The sequence below is a fragment of the Humulus lupulus genome, chromosome 5 (assembly GCF_963169125.1).
Source record: "Humulus lupulus chromosome 5, drHumLupu1.1, whole genome shotgun sequence".
Lineage (NCBI taxonomy): Eukaryota > Viridiplantae > Streptophyta > Magnoliopsida > Rosales > Cannabaceae > Humulus > Humulus lupulus.
The window spans coordinates 199,899,881-199,914,291 of record NC_084797.1 but is presented as its reverse complement, the minus strand read 5'-3'; positions in this window follow the sequence as shown (position 1 = coordinate 199,914,291).

Here is a 14,411-nt window from a genome sequence, read left to right as displayed (position 1 = left end):
GTGTCACCTCCACAAAGGAGACCGACTGGGGTCACAATCAGGGAACCTGCTGGCACTCCTCCAGCAGAGAGGCCCTCGGCCCCCTTGGGGAAAGGAAAAAAGAAGGCCACCGAGCCTGTCGAACTCTCTGACGATTCGTCGGATGATAATGGTATAGTTATTTTGCTTTTAGAAAATTTGTCAATTCCCTGTCATCTATTCGACGGGGACGACAATTTTAAATATGCTCCACATTTAGGTCCAAACTTCTTCATGTCAAAGAGTGAGTATAAGACTAGTAGAGTCTATAGGATAGCGACCAGTAATAATAGCTCGGGTATTTGACTTTGCAATCTTTCTTTACTTCTTTTTCTGATGTAATATACTTGGTCATTCATGCTATCTCACTGTTCAATATTGTTCTTCTTTTTCAGACATGGAATCTGTCAATGTGTTCGACATCTACAACACTCCTGAGGCTGCCGCAGCTCCCTTGAGCAAGAAGAAGACCAGCGAGAGACACCACGGGGAGAGCAGCAAAGCGCCTCAGGCGAAGAAGGCTCAAAATACAGGCCCTTCGGAGGATAGGCCCTCCGCCACCACAACTCCATCTTCTCCCGCGAGCAGCAGACTCCTTCTGCTCCGGTCGGATCGACTCCTCCTCCCGCGACTCTGACCGACCAAACTCAGCAAGTTGATCCTGCTCCAACCGGGGGAGAGATGGTTGGTCGCGCCTTTAAACTGGTCAAAGAGAGGATCGCCAAAATTGCGAAGCACGACCGCTGCTGAGAGGCAATGGCTGCTACAGAGACGATGGAAGTTGACCTGATTCTGAACCACTCCCTGAACAAGTTCACCAGTGTAAGTCATCTTTTTATGCGAAAACAAGTCTTCTATATTTTATTGTTTGTCTAACTTCCACCTTGGCTTGCAGGCCATGCTGACCCTCACTACTGGCCGAATCCGCTTGGGTGCCGTCACCGAGCAGGCCAGAACTTTGGAGGAACGGCACGAGGATGAACTTAAAGCTGCTGAGGCCAAACATGCTTAACAGCTGGTAGTGGTGGTTGAGGGAAAGGACATACTAGCTAAGGATTTGGAGGAGAAGCAGAGGTCTCTAGAGAAAGTTCACGAGCAGAGGGACCAATTTAAGGAGTCCAACAGCTTTAACTTCCACGCGGCCCAACAGCTTGAGGTGGACTTGGCCGCGAGCAGGTAGGAGACCACAACTCTGGAGGGCCGGATTGAGGAGTTGGAGAAGGCCAACGCCGACAACTTGGAAAGGTACAAGAGTGCCACTCTTTGATGCTCTATGATTTCTGGAAGCACAATCAGGGTGCCAACTTCGACTACCTTCCCGAGAATGTGAGAGATGCCGAGCTTGCTCGCTGCGCTTCTCAGTTGGCTGAGGAAGAAAGATCAAGGGTTCCTGCTTCCCCTGAAATCTCGCTGGCCGCCAGGATGGATGGGGCAGACAACGAGGTTGTAGGTGTTGTCGATCAGAACCTTCCCCAAGATCCTCCGGCTCCTCCAAATCCTTGAGCTCCTTAGTCTTTCCTGTTTATGTTTCTTCTTTTTTACTACACGACCTACGGGTCGTGATGTAAAAATAATATAATTTTTGTTTGCTGCATGGGCAGCTTTTACTTTTACTTGAACAATTACATCCGAGCAGTGACTGCTCGCGGTGTACAAGGATTCGTTTTGATATTGTAATATATTTGCATATTATTATAACATATGCTCGCATGACCGAACTTGGCATAACACTTTGGTTTGATTTAACAAAATCACAAAATTTTGAAAAATACTCTAAGTGCCCTAGCATGCTTTCACTTATTTTGCTCATGTGTTTACATACCTTTTAACGATATGCTTTGCTTACTTGTACCTTATATGCCCCCCAAGTGATCGGGGAGCTTTAGGTCCTTGGTCACTTGCCTTGACTAGAACCTGCTTGAACATTACTGCTCGTAGCAATATGATTAGCATTATAATACAGCAAAACAACACACGCAATGAGCAAATACTTGTAATAAATACAATAGTTGGCAAGAAATGACTGGCTGAACACAGTCCCTTTTATTTCTCGTAATAAATGGACTAAACATGTATGTACGAGTGATCAATAAGATCTACACTTTTCCGAAACTTGTAAAAAGTAAAATTTATACAAGCCAATTCTTTAAGAAGAATTATTCATTGGTAATACTTGCGCAGGTGTTCTCCATTCCAATAGCGAGGAACGAGATCTCCGTTTAAGCGGGCAAGTTTATAAGTGCCTGGGTGAAGGACTTCATCAATCTGGTAAGGCCCTTCCCAATTTGGCCCGAGTACTCCAGCAGCTTGGTTGCGGGTGTTAAGGAAAACTCTTCGGAGTACAAGGTCTCCAACATTGAATTTTCTTTCTAGCACTTTAGAGTTGAAATACCGGGCGACCTTCTGCTGGTATGCAGCTACTCGGAGCTGGGCTTGTTCACGCCTTTCATCAATCGAGTCCAAGGATTCCATCAGTAGCTGGCTGTTAGAGTCCTGGTCGTATGTTAATCTGCGGTGCGAGGGTGGATCTAACTCGACAGGCAACATGGCTTCATACCCGTACGCTAAGGAAAACAAGGTATTACCTGTTGCTATTCAGTGGGAAGTTCTGTACGACCAAAGGACTTCAGGAAACTGCTCTGGCCACGCTCCCTTAGCTTCTTCAAGTCTTTTCTTCAGGGTATCCTTCAGCGTTTTGTTAACTGCTTCAACTTGCCCATTCGCTTGGGGATGAGTGACTGAAGAAAATATTTTGATAATATCATGCCGTTTGCAGAAGTCTGTGAATAGATCACTGTCGAGCTGGGTGCCATTGTCTGAGACGATCTTTCTTGGTAATCCATAGCGACAAACAATGTTTTTTACTACGAATTCAAGCAATTTTTTGGTCGTTATGGTTGCGAGTGGCTCAGCCTCGGCCCATTTGGTGAAGTAGTCGACGGCAACCATTGCATACTTTACACCACCTTGTCCTGTAGGCAAGGATCCGATCAGATCTATTCCCCAAACTGCGAAGGCCCATGGACTCTGCATCTGCTTTAACTCATTGGGAGCTGCTCGTGGGATTTTAGAAAATCTCTGACACTTGTCACATCTTCGCAAGAACTCCATTGAGTCTTCATTCATGGTTGGCCAGAAAATATCCCTGCCTTAGGATCTTTTTTGACAGGTTTTGCCCCCCAGCGTGGTCCCCGCAAAAGCCTTCGTGCACCTCTTTCATTAGCTCTTTATCTTTCTCCTTTGTAATACATCTGAGGAGTGGCAGTGAGTATCCCCTTCGGTACAGGATCCCATCGACCAGGATATACCTAACAGCTTGCCGCTGAAGGGTCCTGGCTTTGTTTCTGTCCGCTGGTAGCACACCACTTGACAGATATTCTACATAAGGTGACATCCACGTATCTGCCATCTGGATGACCAGAGTGGTTTCTGCTTCTTGGATGCTTGGTGCTGATAGTCGTTCGACTAGCACTATGTTTAGAGTGTCAGCGTCCTTTGCACTTGCCAACTTTGCCAAAGCATCTGCGTTGGAATTCTGATCGCGAGGTACTTGCTGGAGAGTGTATTTTTCAATCTGGGCTAACAGATCCTTCGCTTTGTTCAGATAGGCAACCATCTTCAAACCTCGCGCCTGGTACTCTCCCAAGATTTGATTCACCACTAGCTGAGAATCACTATAGATGTTAAGCACTTTTATGTTCATACCCTTGGCTAACCGCAGTCCAGCGAGTAATGCTTCATATTCAGCCTCATTGTTAGAAGCAGTGAAGTCAAATCTAATTGCACAGTGAAATCGATGCACTTCCGGTGTTATCAATATCACTCCTGCTCCTGCGTGGGATTCGTTAGATGAACCGTCTGTGAACAATTTCCACGAGGGTGCTTGGATTTGACATTCAGGCTTGCTGGGTTCCTCAATATGCTCACCACCCGCGGGCTCTGTGAATTCGGCGATGAAGTCAACTAAGGCTTGTCCTTTTATCGCTGCTCGCGGCAGGTAAGATATGTCGAACTACCCGAGTTCGACTGCCTACTTTAGTAATCTTCCTGCAGCCTCTGGCTTTTGCAGGACTTGCCAAAGAGGATGACCAGTCCATATCGTAATCGGATGAGCTTGGAAGTAAGGTCGCAGCTTCCTAGAGGCCAAAACTAAGCAATAGGCTAACCTTTCGATGGGGGGATACCTCAATTCTGCTCCGATCAGCCTTTTGCTTACGTAATAGACAGCCTTCTGCACACCTTCTTCTTCTCTTACAAGAACAGCACTAGCAGCATAATCCATGATTTCCAGGTAGATGAACAAAGTCTCTTTATCGACCGGCTTTGACAGGATGGGTGGTTGCGCCATATGCGTTTTTAGTGCTTGAAAGGCTTGTTCGCACTCATCTGTCCACTCAAATTTCTTATTGCCTCTGAGTAGATTAAAAAATGGGACGCACTTGTTTGTCGATTTTGAAATGAATCTACTAAGAGCAGCAATCCTCCCGATCAGGTTTTGGACATCCTTAATTTTCACTGGCGACTTCATCTCGATCAGGGCTTTTATTTTCTTGGGATTAGCTTCAATTCCTCTTGAGTTCACTATAAATCCCAAGAACTTCCCTGATCCTACTCCGAAGGAGCATTTAAGGGGATTTAGCTTCATCCTATATTTATTCAGGACGTTGAAGCATTCCTACAAATCCCTTACATGCCCTTCTGCCTTCTTCGACTTAGCCAACATGTCGTTGACGTAAACCTCCATGTTTGTCCCGATCAGCTCCTTAAACATGTGGTTGACGAGTCTCTGGTAAGTCGCACCAGCATTTTTCAAACCAAAGGGCATCACCTTGTAACAGTAGAGCCCTGTATCAGTTTGAAAACTAGTGTGATCCTCATCAGGGGGATGCATACTGATTTGATTATACCCAGAGTATGCATCCATGAATGAGAGGATCTCGTGTCCTGCAATGGCATTGACCAGCTGGTCGATTCTCGGGAGTGGGAAACAGTCTTTGGGGTAGGCTTTATTTAGTTCTGTAAAATCCATGCATGTACGCCACTTGCCATTCGGCTTGGGCATGAGTACGGGATTAGAGACCCACGATGGATAAAACGCCACCCTGATGAACCCATTCTCCTTCAGCTTCTCGACTTCCTCTTTTAAGGCATTTGATCTATCTTTGTCGAGCAGCCTTCTTTTTTGTTGCACTGGTGGAAAGATTTTGTCAATGTTCAGGACATGGCTGATGACTACAGGTTCTATCCCGACCATGTCTTTATGCAACCAGGCAAAGACATCCTGGTTCCTCCTTAAGAACTCCACCAGTGCTTGTTTTGTTGCTGTCTCTAAGTTCTTACCGAATTTCACAACTCTGGTCGGATTTTCCTCATCGAGTTGGACCTCTTCAAGGTCCTCGATGGGTCCCACTTCTTCTTCAAAATCCCCAAAGCGAGGATCTAAGTCTCTATCCTCACTTTGGGCAACGCCCTATTTGGTGAGATTATCACCTGAGCGGGCTTGAACATCAGTTGCCATTTGCAACTCCTTCCCAGTGGCATCTCTCGATACACCCTTCTTTACCTTGGTGATTGAGGCATTGTAGCACTCACTCGCTTCCCTCTGGTTTCCCAACACGCATCCTACCCATGCGTCTGTTGGGAATTTCATGGCGAGGTGCCATATAGAAGTGACGGCTCGCAAGTCGACCAAAATTGGTCTCCCTATCACAGAGTTGTACGCCGAAGGACAATCAACTACTATAAAAGTAGTGAGTAACGTCCTGTTAGCAGGCGCAGTGCCTGCTGTGACTGGGAGTCTAATTGACCCTACTGGGGCGAGCCCTTCTCCGGAAAAACCATAAATGGTTTGGTTGCACGACTCCAGGTCATTCACGGACAACTTCATGCTTTTCAGCGAGGACTTATATAGGATGATGACCGTACTTCCTGTATCGACCAACACCCTTTTCACCATCATATTCATGATCTGTACATCCACGATCAGCATATCGAAGTGTGGGAATCACACATGTTGGGCGTCGTCGTAAGAGAAGGTGATAAGTTCCTCCTCTGTTCGAGCGTTTTTTGGTGCATGATCCTTGACACTCATCATCTCAATGTCCTGGTCGTGGCGTAGGGTTTGAGCATATCGTTCCCTCGCTTTCCCACTATCTCCTGCAAGATGCGGGCCTCTGCAGATGGTGAGTAGGGTACCTGCCATGGGAGCTGGTTGTAAAGGTGGCGAGCATTGGCGTGCAGGCGCTGACTCGTTGCCACCTTGAGCTTCTCGCTGAGAACCTCCCACAGCTCGTACATATCTTCTTAAATGTCCCTGTCTTATCAGGAACTCAATTTCTTCCTTCAGCTAGTTACACTCATTGGTATCATGCCCGTAGTCATTATGAAAACTACAGAACTTTGTTGAATCTCTCTTGGAGATATCTTTCCTTATTGGTGCGGGTCGTTTGTAGGGCACGCTCGAGCTGGTCGCTTGGTAAACCTCAGCTCGGCTTTCAACAAGGGCACTGTAATTGGTGAATCTTGGTTCATACCGATTACCTTTGGGGCGCTTACTCTCGGAGGTCGAGGGTTCGTTGCTTTCCCGCTTTCCACCATTCTTACCATTGCCATTCCCGTTGCCATTGGGCTTCGATCCGTTGGCGGCTTTGGCAGGTTCTTCCTTGGGCCCCTTGTCTTTTGCTGGCGATTTCTCTTCATTGGCAATCGCGTCTTCGAGCTTGATGTACCGATCAGCTCGATCTAAAAACTCCTGGGTACTTTTAACCACATGTTTTCTGAGGCTACTCCAGAGGGGAGAATGGCGCCTAACCGCAGTAGTTAGGGCCATCATCTTGCCTTCATCGCCCACAGTCTTAGCTCATGCTGCAGCTCGCATGAAGCGCTGAACGTATTCCTTCAAGGGCTCCCCCTCTTTCTGGTGTATCTCGACTAGTTGGTTCGCCTCGGTGGGGTGCACACGACCCGTGTAGAACTGTCCGTAAAACTCCTTCATGAACATCTCCCAAGATACTATACTTGCAGGAGGGAAGTTAAAGAACCACTCCTGGGCGGCATCAGAAAGTGTCGCTGGGAAGATCATGCAGCGAGCATCTTCAGAGACTTTCTGAATGTCTATTTGTATCTCAAACTTATTGACATGAGATACTGAGTCTCCATACCCGTTGAAATTTGGCAGAGTCGGCATCTTGAACTTGCTGGGGGTTTCTACCACATCAATCCTTTGTATGAAAGGGGTGCCTCTCCTCCGAATGTACTCAATGTACGATGTCCGCCCCCCGACCAGCTGCTGCACAGCCTGGTTCAGGGCATCGATTTAAGCCTGAACGACTTCCGAGATTGCTGGGGCCTCTGGTGCCAGGGGAATGTACTCATCATGCCTTTCTCGGCAGTCGTTGAGTACATCCCTCAAATCATCGTCTCTTCGCCGCTGCTCGCTGGCTCCGAGCCGACTAAAGACGTTATTTTGCCTAGGCTGCCCCCCAGCGTTATGACCTGCTTGTTGGTCTTCTCTAGGTGGGGGGCTCCTGCCACCACCTCTCTCTTCGTTCCTCTGACCAACATTTCCTCTGCCTGAGTCGGCCTCATTGTAGCCGTGGCCATCTTTTAACTGTGATTGGCTATGGTGCGACTAACTATTTCCTCTGTTGCCTCCTTGGGCTGGCATTTCCCGAGCGTTAGGGGGAGGCCTGCGTTGGTCGGTGGGTCCCCGTGCATTGTCATGCCGTGGGGGGCCCCTGACCGCAGAGCCTGTCTCTGAGTTCCTCCTGTTGGCAGAAAGACGCTGCCCCCTGCTTGGTGGTTGCGGCTCTTCACCCCCTGGGTGTCTAGGGCTGTGGGGCTGTTGCCCAGCCCTATTTTGCCTCGAGCGCAGGGGATTGCCTTGACCAGCCTGAGACGGAGGCTGCGTCTCAGGATCCCTAGGTGGGATATCATCCCAAGGCATAGGTGGCTGCTCCAGCCTCTGAGGACTTATTGGCTGGAGCGGGGGACTAGGATTAGGACCCCTTTGAGGTGGCCCACTTGGGGGTTGATCAGGCTGGGAGGCTGGCGAAGCCTGATTCCTAGCCAGCTGGATGGCTGCTTCAAGGGCTGCCATGGCATCCCTCTGTCGACGATCCATCTCCGTCTGCTGCTCACTCAGCTCCTGACGCTGGCGCTCTATCTCCCTTTGTTGTGATGCCATTATCTTGGCAGCATTCTCCTGATTGGCCCTCAGATTGGCCAACTCGTCTTGCAACACCCCCAGTGTTGTCTTCAGGGTCTCAGAATCCAACTCCTCCTCATCAAACTCCAAATGAGGTTCGTCTTCAGCCACATTTGGGGGAGGTGGCTGGGATGGTGCAGCGGCAGCCTGTCCAGTCTTCTTGGTAGTTTTCGCCATTAGATCTTCTTTTGTTAAGCTCTCAATGAAAGTACCAGAATGTTGACCCTCATTTTGGCCAATGACATGGAGTCAGATAAACGACAAGAAAATAGTATAAAGCTTGACAAAATGATCTAATGGAGAGTAAGAACACAAAGGATTATAGTGGTTCGACCCCAGTGATTGGTAATGACCTACGTCCACTTGATAATATTATTGATATTGAGCTTCAAATGTGTGATCAAAGAACTAGGGTTCCTGAGTTTCACAGACCTTAGAAGAAGAAAACAATACAAGCGATGGATAATAGTAATGCAATTCAGAAAGAAATCAAAAGATCCCAAAGTCCCTTCCCTTGAGCTATATCTTGCATATTTATAGGTTCAAGGAGGATTACATGAATTAATCAGTCATATATTTCATTAATAAATGGATACCAAAGTCATAATGAAGAGATATTCTCAGATCTCATTACAACTGTACAGATCTTTACATAAATAAACGGAGTATACGACCAGGCTGGTCGTATATAAAACTTGAACTTCGCATGTGGAAATATTTCTGGTCGATAGGCGAGCAGTATCTCTGCCACGTGTCGGCCACGTGTCAAAAATTCTTGCCACGTCACCAACAACTATTTGTTGGGTAAACACATAAAATTAAGCGCAAAAGAATATAAGCAATGTGACATACGGGAATAAAAGGACAATGGAAATTATTAAAAACAAGAAATCATATTTAGGGCTTTGAAATCACCCTTAAAAATAAGCACAACAATTAAACTAAATTTTTATTATAGAAAAAGAGTAGAAAAGAATGTATCACTAAGAGAGAGAAAAGTGTATTTTCAAATATAAACAGACTTCTATTTATAATATTCTCATAATAACTAAAACTAATTAAAAAAATATAAAATCTAAAATCTAAAACTTAAACTAATAGAGATTAATTTACTTTTGATATTTATGTGATATCTTCAATTTTCGAATTTGGTATAAAAATATATAACAATTTGTTGCAAAATTGGAGTTTGAAATCTATTATTTTCGTGGTCCCCAAGAAACAGATTTTTCCAGCGCAACTGGTTGTATTTTGGCGATAACTCTCTCGATGTAGATCAGATTGGACAATTTAAGTTGATATAGAAAGCTATGAAATAGATCTACAACTTGTATTTATGCCAAAATTCCCAAAATATGGCTGAAACAATGTCAAAACCGCGCATTAAGTTTCAACTCCAGCTTTGGCTCGGGTTCAAGCTCCAACTCTTTTATTTTCCTTATAAAAATACTACACTTTCCTATAAACCCAATAAATTAAATCAAAATTATATATTTTCCAATAAAAAATATATTAACTCAAACTCAGCCTATTTTTATAATAATAAATGTATATTTTAACTCCTAAAAAATTTATAGCCCAAAAATCACAAAAATAAAATTAAAATTATTAAAATAACTAATAAAAATAACAATTTCTAAGGCGAAGGAAATTAAGTATATATAATTAAAATTGTACATATCATATTTACAAATATAGCCTTATATAAATTGATATATATATATATATATCCTTGTATAATTTTAAAACATAAACCATATTTCTTAATATACCCCTCTCTAACACATTAAGCATTCAAAAAATTAGGCTATCAATTTAAGAAACAAAAATTATAAATAATATAGCTAATGGAAGAACTCAATCGCTTTGTTATGCTAGATTCTTTGACTATTTCAAAGCAATTACGATGATATGTATACCCATAAATTTTTGGATATAGCTCCGTAACTTTCAAATATATTCCAACAAATTTCTTGGTTTGGCCTTGTGAGATTCTCTCAAACATCACATTCGGTCATGTTATGTCTATTGGTCTTTTATTATATCCACACGTTCATGCCTAAACGTGAAGGGGTATATTAAGAACCAATTGATTGTAGATTGGAATCCTAATCCTACTCTAAATGACTATTCCCTTCAAATTTATAACAACAACGTTGAGATATATAATTTATTTTAAAATTAGAAAAAACAATAATTTTATTTATGAAAATAATTTTTTTGAATGTGTACATAAGTCACATAAAAATATATATTATACACCAATTATGGAGTGCCTCACAAAATAATTCACATATTGTTGACGATGTAATTCGTCAATTAAAAATGAGAGCGATTAAGCAAATATATAATTTAGTAAGAAAAAAAGAACAAATAATTTTTACGTGGTTCAACAGTTTAAAATTTGCATATAGTCACTTTTATTGAGATTTGTGCTCAAGCTTCTTGAAAGCAAATTTACAGAGGTCTTCTCAGCACAAAATAACGTGTGTCTACATATGACTATTCCCCGGCTATTTGTAGGCCTGGTTACAAGAATTCTCCCTTAATCTTAGGGATATTATAAGATACATATTAGGTTTAAATCGAGACAACAAATCCCGTAGTTTAAACACAATCAATCGCATTTATTGTGAATAAATATCCCTAAACAATAGGGTTGATTACACGGTTTGAACTAAATCCCTTGATTATAGGAATTTCCTAATAGTATATTCATGTATTAATTAAATGCGTCTTCGAGATCACAAGTAGTTTCAAGCTCATCGTTCCAGTTGTCGCTACCTCCTTGCATGATTGGTCTTTCGAAATTTTCTTTTGTAGGAGACTCTTGTTTCCTTCGAGCCTGAAACTCATGCTCGAGCGGTGATGATGTAGCTTTGGAACTTCGTGACAATTTGTACAAGTATAATGCTAACACTTGTTAATCCCGAGCTTACACTTTACAAGCCTACATTTCAAGGCTATTTTTTATTCTCGAAATTTGGGTGTGACATTTTCCCCCCTCAAAAGTGTTGGTTCGAATATTATGAGAAGGAAACTTTTGAACTTCACTTTTGGAAAACGTGCCCACCTACCACACTCAAGTGTGGGTACGTATCAACACATGGATGGATGCTAAGAGCACTCAAGTACTTTCTTTCTACACACGTCTTTTCCTATTCCCCTTTTTTGCCGCCAGTTCTTAAGATTATACGTGACCCATTGGATCGTGTTTTAACCCAAATCAAGGGCTCATATTCCCTTTTGAATGCCACCTTTTCGCCTATTTAAACCCCTTATTCACCTTCTTCCTTTTTACTTATGCCTTTCAATTTGTAGAAGAGAAATAACACGAACCAGAGCTTCTCAAGCCCTTGCATGTTCTCCAAGACAAAAAAGAAAAGCACCCCTGGTTCGATCGTTTCCTCCGCCTCATTCCTGTTTTCGATCTTCTAATCCACGGTCTCCTCATTCCCAAGATAGACTTTGTGTAAGTTCTTCAAACCTTGATTTTTTCCCTTTTTTTTATACGGTTTTTTCCGTTTTCATGCATGAAAAAAGCTTTCCTAGTTGAAATTTTATGTTGTATATTTTTTATTCATAGGGTGCATAATTTTGACAGGTAGAGATTCGTTTGGGCAAAAAATTGGTAATGGGCTGGTAAAAATGGCTTTTTTTTCCAAATCATAGGGTAATAGGATATAGGTTTCGTGTAGTGTAAGGAGTATGGTTTTGAATTAGGGTTTTAATACACATAATCCGATGAAATCCTTTTTTTGGGTAACTTCCCATTTCTTCCTAGAAATTCAGGATATCCCAAATTGGACATAATCACCCCACTCTCGCGTGGATGTACTCTCGGTGCCCCGAGCTTATAACATCTCGGTCATGGCATCCGAGTAGTCTCGCTATTTCGAGTCTGTGAGCATGATTTACCCTATCTCGTTATCTCGGCTTGTGAGCTCGAGTTATAAATATTTTTCCTTTCCATTTTTTCTAAGTGATAGGTCCTCACCATTTTCTTTCTTGTTAGATGATGTAGTCTTTAGAGAATCGGTGGGGGTCTGAGATCGCAATCCCTTACTGCCCAACATCTCCTCGAGTTGAGTCTCCATTTACTTGAAATCAACGGTTGATTCAGGAGCACAAAGAGCACCTTGAACGGGAAGAAATTCGAGCCTACTTCTGTAGTTGGATTGACGAGGTCGAAGAGGGAAAAGCAAGGAGACTACGGTTTGCCGTGTATCCTGACCTAGACCCTGAGGTTCATCCGATCTCATTAGATCCCAAGTGTAGGATTACCGTGGCATTTCCCCCAGGCAAGCTCTCCTTCAAATTTATGGAGGGTACCTTAGCCCAACCAACCGGCCCAACAGTCCCCGAAGTCTCTTTTTCCCCAACCTCAGAGAGTTCCTACTTCGAGGCCGAACACTACCGGAGTTTCGTCACCTCCACGAGACAGATTTTGAACATTCTGTCTTATCATGGACTAAAGTTTTCTGGAAAATTGGTGTGCCAACCTGCTAGCTCTGACGAAATCAGTTGTTTTGCTCTGGGTGAAGACGACCCAGAGAAAAAAGTTAAGCTCGCGGCTTGGAGTCACGAGCACATGCGAGCTGGGGCACTACTGCCCTTGAAGGAGTACTTTATGAAGTTCACTGAAAGCATCAGTATCAGCCCCTTCCAGCTCCAGTACAATTCATATAGGGTCTTTGTGGCACTGAAGTTGCTTTACCACAAGAAGAAGTGGGACGGACCCTCGACACATGAAATTTTATATCGTTTTTGCCTGAAAAGCAACCCCTCCCGAGCTCACGGTGGGGATGGCTTCTATTACCTATCGAACTATCCATGGGAGAGAAGGTTATTCGAGGACGTACCTAATCATCCTCTGAAATTCAAGAAAATCTTCTTCTAGACAGACGGGCTCGATCTGTCCAGATTTTACTCTTTCCAACGAATCCGTAAGTTTCTTTTCACACTCTTATTCTTGAATTCTTTCATTTTGAGCTTGAAATGCTCATCCAAGTTACTTGTGCAGTCAACTACCACCGTCTGAAGCACACCGAGGCCATGAAGGACCACAGGGAAGAAATCTCCCGTATGGTTAGTGATCCTTCAACTACTTCATACATGAGGATAAACTCCGTTTATGCGATCTCCTTGATGTAGGCGAGTCTACGGATGATGCCAAGACTCATAAGTACGCGAGGTAGGAAGATGTCCCTGTTTCGGCTGCTAAGCTTCTGTCCAAAAGGAAGCATTCGAGCTCGCGTTATCAGGCCTCTATCCCTCGCCTAGTTAAACCTTAAGGCTCGGGGACCGAAGCTTAAGACGAGGCCTCTTCAAGCTCGTCTGACAGAGGTAAAGTTGTGTTAGACCTATCTATGTGGTCTCCAACCCTTCTAAAACAAGAGCCCAATGTCGTAGTCATTTTTAATGAACCCCGGAACAATTTTATGACCTGGTCGGGGGTAGATCTTAAGGTACATAGGGATGACGGTGGGTTAGGAAAGTACCAAACCATGTGTAGCATAAATGAGGTTTGGGAAGGGATAGTCGTCTAGTAAGGATTATTGACTATAGGGATTTATCAAGGATGTCCTCTACTTATCAAGAGGGAACTCCCTTAGAATCATTAGAAGATAGAGGGATTTCCTGGTCCCCAAGTTCGAGCCAGAAAGGATCTTCCAGTTAGGTTTCTTTTACTTAGAAGTTCCAATATTTTTCTCAAACATGATCAAGTACTAATGTTTGTTTTCCTTTTTTTTTCAGGCAAGATGGATACGGACATTGATAACATCCTTAGCCAGCCCACCGTGTCTAAGGGGCCAAGCGCAATCGGGTGTCCTCGAAGGGAGCTCATTTTTCCAAGGTTGCCAAAATGACCAAGGCTACCCCAACGACCTCAGGGCAGTCTGAGTCGAGCCCTGTCACTACTCCTCCTATGCTCCCGGAGGTTGTTTTTCTTCCTCCCTCGAGCCAAGCAAAGAAAACTCGTCCTTCCCACAATCCAATCCAGGATCGCAAATTCATGGTCGCAACCTATGTTCCTGAGTTCGTGGTCGACAATGATGACCGCAACTTAGAAGTTCAGTTGGGTTTGGATTCCTTGACCCGCATTGGCCAATGTTTCAACAACCTCGAGGCTCCCCAGTGGGAGTTTGTAACAAGTTGTGAGTACGCAGACACCTTTTTCAACAAG